General features: G+C 29.6%; 1 long non-coding RNA gene across 1 annotated transcript; it reads right to left on the bottom strand.

The window, feature by feature from the left end:
* Positions 1 to 850: 850 nt before the first annotated feature.
* On the bottom strand, positions 851 to 1,731 carry LOC128286574 (uncharacterized). Its single transcript, XR_008277187.1, has 2 exons — positions 1,677 to 1,731; positions 851 to 1,058 (listed from the first exon to the last, which is right to left on the bottom strand). It is a non-coding gene; the product is annotated as an uncharacterized LOC128286574 (long non-coding RNA).
* Between the last annotated feature and the right edge of the window lie 4,269 nt (positions 1,732 to 6,000).

Raw genomic sequence — 6,000 nt, 5'->3', positions numbered from 1 at the left:
TCCATTACAATAAAACAAAATATTTAAAAATCGTCGAGTCGTCACACTATCAAAATACAAGTATGGCATGTATAGCTAGACTTTTCTCACACTAACTGCTCCGAGAACCGACTAAACCTGCTCGATACCAATAAATGTAACACTCCTTACCCGAGACTGTTGCGAGAATCGAGCACGAGGCATTGCTAAACTTATTCTATCCCTTAAATAGGTTTAAATTGTTTATTTAAGCATTTCGAATGTATTGCCATTCTGCGTCGTGAGTCGCCTAAAATTCATATCTTGAGTTCCGAACTCGAAATTAAGATCCGTAAATTTTTCCTAAAACTAGACTCATATATCTATCTACTAATTTTTTCATAGATTTTTGACTTGGCCAATTAGTACAGTTTATTAGTTAAAGTTTCCCTGTTTCAAAACTCGATCTGCACTAACCTCTTGTTACTACGAACCATGTTTCTTCCTGTAAAAAATTCATATCACTAAGCCGTTTGTTTCTCTTAAAACTAGACTCAACAAGGATTATAACCATATAAAGTATACCTTCTAATTAGTTTTGTACAATTTATGGTGAATTTCCAAAGTTGAAATAGGGGTTCAGAAATCGCTCGACCTGTTTCACTAAAACTCAGATATATCATGAAATATAATACCTTTACCTATTTTTCTTATTCCATAAGAAAATAGACATAATAAGATTTAATTTCATATATTATTCATCTTCAAACTATGTTTATGAAATTTTAGTGATTTTTCAAAGTTACGTCATTGCTGTTACTTGAATCTGTTTTTAGGTTACTTTCACATTTTTCATAATTTTCATGTGATAATCACCATTCAATCATACATATTAATAAACATGCATATCATCGGCCATTTTTATTAGCTAATCACTAGCAAGTATTTACATATCATTCATTGTTCATATTATACCAAAAGTGGCTAAGTTTCTATACATGCCATACACAAAACAAAACGTCTAATTATACCGAGTTATTTCTTTGATAGTGTGATCGGCCTCCGACGTTTCCTTCGATCCCCGAGTGGCTAGATAAGTACTAGAAGAAGAAGAAAATAAAGAGATTAAGCACTAGGCTTAGTAAGCTTACAAGCAAATAAATCACAACATTCAACATAATGGATAATTATGCATAATATCATCTAACATCATAAATTTCTTTACTTCTCAATTTCTATCTTCTTCTTTATTCCTTACCTTCTTTCTTACCGACTTTTCCTTTTCATAAGTATAATCTACTTTTCCTTTGCTGTTAATTCACTGTAATTTAACTCAGATCCTGACCCGTTGAACCACTCGGAATACTAAGGATACTAGGGTCGCTCTGTCTATCAATATCTCGCCAATGCCATGTCTTTGACATGGACTTACATGAATTATTCCTGTCTCCAATGCCATATATAATATGGACTTACATGGCTCAATCCTGTCTCCAAAGCCATATTTCTAATATGGACTTACATGGCTCATTTCGTTCATCTCATCAACCCTAATATCCTAACATTCTTAGGGTTCAACCGGCTTTCTAACACTTTTCCTCTGTCACTTCACCTTAAATTCGACTTTAAATATTTTCATAACATAAATATATAAATGCTGAAATTGACAATAATAATGTAAAATAAAATAATATTGCATTTATTTACTGTAAACTTACCTCGATACAAAATGTGACTAAACTTTACAATTTAGTCCTTTACTTTTTCTTTTCCCGATCTACTCTCAATTTCGCTCTTCTTGATCTATAATAGCAAATTTAGCTTATTTAATATCAACATTTATCAAAACAACCCTTTACTCAAACTTTGGCAAAATTACATTTTGCCCCTAAACTTTCACATATTTGCACTTTTGCCCCAAGGCTCGTAAATTAAACTTCATCCTATTTTCTTATGTTTTATGACATGCTGATCATTTTTCCTTCTATGGCAACATCAAATTCACACACTAACATGTACTTATGACTATTAGGTATTTTTACCGATTAAGCCTTTTACTCGTTTTCACTTAAAACCAAGTAGCACAAGTTGTCTAACATAATTTAAAACCTCATATTCCATCATAAAACATCAAAATACACAAATTTCACCTATGGGTATTTTTTCAAATTTGATTCCTAACTTAAATTATTGCTAGCATAAGCTTTATCGAGCTACCGGGACTTAAAAAACGTAAAGATCATTAAAAACGGGGATTGGAATCACTTACTATGAAGCTTGAAAGTTGAAGAAACCCCAGATATGGAGAGAGGTAAGGTTCTGCTGGTAACTTGAAGAAGATGATACAATTTTATCATCTTTTTACCTTTTATTAATGTTAATAACCAAATGACCAAAATGCCCTCCTTACTAAACTTTCAAAAATTCCTTCCATGTCCTAATTTTGTCCATGAACTTAAAATTGGTCAAATTACCATTTAAGATCTCCTAATTAATATTCCAAAATAATTTCATACTAAAACTTCTAGAATGCAAGTTTTGCAAATTATTCGATTTAGTCCCTAACCTCAATTTAAGCACTTTATGCATAGAATTTTATCACGAAATTTTCACACAATCATCTAATCATACTATGAACCTCAAAATAATAATAATATATATATATATATATATATTTTTTTTTTACCCTGAATTTTGGTTTCGCAACCACTGTTCCGTTTAGGCCCTATTTCGGAATGTTACAGACATGGGGTTGGGTTGCTTGGAAATTTAGCAAGAGTAAGGGATACTTGTATTTTAACTCATGATTTTTGCTTCTCAATATGAGGTCTTGGTTCATGTTTGTTTGCACTAGATTACCCCATACTAACAACATGAATAGATGTACGTGCAAATGTGCATTACTTTTAGTAGTGTAATCAACTCAATGATGAATTTTCAGCAAAGTCTAATGATATACACATTTGGTTCCTTTGCTTGATTTTGTTATTGAGCCAAAATGTGGAGGATTTTGTTGAGATTTTGTACCTTTGGTATAGTTATCTTGTTCTTATGTTTGTAATTTTTCAATCAAATTGGTTAATAAATTTGGCACAAAAAGTAAAATAAATAAGCAAACATTGACTCATTGATTATCTAAGGTTTAACTAATATTAAATTCTATCACATGTATTAATCATGATGCAAGAAAACAACTTATATTAGTAGGTAATTTAAATGATCCATAGTTTGAGGAATCAAATGAACAATTGATTCAAGGGCTATTATGTTGTTTATCGAGTCTAATTGAGGAAATACCTTATCTTGAGTATTAGAGCGATTGACTATTGAAAAGATAGAAACATGGGTGTGATTGTTTGGATTGACAATATATCGGACATGACTCAAGTTGAATTTTTTCTTGAATCTGTTTATGGATTAATTCACTTGTGATATTCATAGTGTAGCTCACCTCAATCTTAAGCGACTAACTATGTATATATAACTCATACTTTGATATAAGGGTTAACGTCTGATCGAATCAAGTAAAAAAATTTCCATTTAATCGAGTTGACGAGTCCTATTTTATCATACTAACTTAATTTAAAAAAAAATTCAAATCGAGTCTGCTGAAATAAAATTTGAGTTGAGTCGAATCAAGTGAAACTACATTCATTTCCAAATAATTTCATTTTCCCATTTTCATTTTCATTTTAGAGAAAACCTTAATCATTTCCAAATGTTTCCTATTTCACCATTTTCATTTGATTTAACATGCAATTTATTTTTGGCTTTAACAAGCTTGCTAATGGACCAATTGGCCATATGCAATTGAGGCTCAAATGATTTATAATTAAGTTCTAGCTTTTTGCCTATTAATTATAAACTCATCTAGTCATGAAGTCATTTCACTATAGTATCGTGACTGAACTCTCCCCAACAACATACCATTACGAAAACAAGTTGATTAGTCCTCTTCCAATGACATTGTCATAAATGTGTTACCTTAATAGGATATCCTTAATCTCTTTGGGATAATATCCGTTCTCCCAATATGATCCTATTTTATCTCATGGTAACCATTACATCTTCTTTCATGAAAAATCAATTATTATCAAATAGTAATCAAGTCATTTATCACAAAAATGAACGACTCGTGACCATGTTTATTTTTCATAAATCATATAATACCAATGAAACTAAATTAATTCTTTAATTTATGCTCATACGTAATTCTTAAGTGACAACCAAGTTAATAGAAATTAAAAGAAAATAAGTTGAGAGAACTCGTTACTTTACCTTAGCCATATTATCGGAAAATTACCCAAGAATAATTTCTAGTAAAACAACCAACTAATGGCCACTTTATACTTAATACAAGGTTGAAGATGTTAGAAAATATGCGAGTAGTCAGGTCTTCGCCAAGTAATTTTGCAACCTGCCTTTGAACTAAGAGTAAGAGGAGACATATTGTTATACTTGTTAAGAACTCAGACCCCTTGCCTAAGATAGCAAACAAATTGCTATAAATGCATAGACAACGTGCAACCTCAACGATGGTAGTTGATGGCACAGCCAACAAAAAAGCTATATATATAACTAGTCCTATTGGGTGAAGGATACAGACATCCTAACTAATAGCGACAAAGAGAACAATAAACGAAATTCGTAAGAGGTATGACCCTTAAGTCTACCTTCTCTTTCACTACTTTAGACATCTAAACATCTCTTCAACCCCGTAAAAATTATTGCATAAAATATGCAATTATCAAATCTATTTACAAATTTAACAGAACAACAATCAAGAAAAGTCAATTAAATTTTAATTTAATCAAATACACTGAAACATATTATCTTCTTCTTTAAAGATTAAGAAGGGATTACAAATAATTTTAAACATTATATAAAAAATCAAGATATTACACTCGTATAAAAAAATCAGAAGAAAAAGACCAAACAGCAAAGCATTAAATATCATTTTTTTTTCTCAAAAAGTCAAAAAGACTTAATAGTTTTCCACGTGTTGAAAAAAAAAACCTGACAATTAAAATTTGAATTAGGGATCGACTCGTAGAATAGTCGTAAGAATTACATCATGCTGACACATGCAACGACGTCGTCCTGGTATATTTTATTTTCATGTTGACTGAAATGTTCTGGAGAGACCTTCGAGAGAGACCTTCGAGAGAGAATGCGACAATTGAGGTACTGTATTTTGTTTTCTTGGTTAAACTCTGCTATTAGCCCCTGTACTTTACTAATGTTATGGATTTAATCCTTATACTTTAATTTGGTATTTTTAATCCTTATATTTTTTAAAATTTAAAATTTCAGTCCTCATCAAACGATAACAGTTAAATTCATTAAGTTTTATTATTTTAAAATTTAATGTTAAAACATATTATCATATATATAACATATTGTTCACTAAAATCCTGTTGATAGATAATAACTTTCGCTTGCATCGGGCTTAAATTTCAAAATTTGAAAAATATAGAGATTTAGAATGATCTAATTAGAGAATATTGACTAAATTTATAATTGTGCGTATAGTATATGACTAATTATTGAATTTAACCAAATAGATTTAACCATTATGTTTGAGTTAGAACTAAAATTTCAAAATTAGACAAATATAAAAACTAAAATCAATAGATTTGAAAAATAAAAATTTAAAATTAATCAAATTAAAATATAAATACTAAATTCATAATTTTCATAAAAATACGAGAAATATTCACAAAATTTAACCATCTTCTTATCTGCAGTTTCCATCGTACCATTCCAAAATGACACTGACTTTACACATTTGCTAGCATAAAGGTCTTTTGGTAAGAGTTTAATAAGAGTTTGTATGTAGTTTTAATATTTATTCTTATAAAATATTATAAAATATTTTATATAAAAATATAAAATATGATATATATATTAAAACATTATTTTAATTGAGTTTTAGTTCAATTAGTACGAACATTAGTGTTAATGAAGGAAGACATAGGTTCGAGTGTATAGAAGCTTATTATCCTCCTATTAATTTTAAGTATTGTATCAAAAAAATAGATA

The sequence above is a fragment of the Gossypium arboreum genome, chromosome 13 (assembly GCF_025698485.1).
Source record: "Gossypium arboreum isolate Shixiya-1 chromosome 13, ASM2569848v2, whole genome shotgun sequence".
In the NCBI taxonomy this organism is placed as follows: Eukaryota; Viridiplantae; Streptophyta; class Magnoliopsida; order Malvales; family Malvaceae; genus Gossypium; species Gossypium arboreum.
The sequence above is the reverse complement of the archived record's forward strand: the minus strand, read 5'-3'. Positions and strand labels throughout refer to the sequence as shown.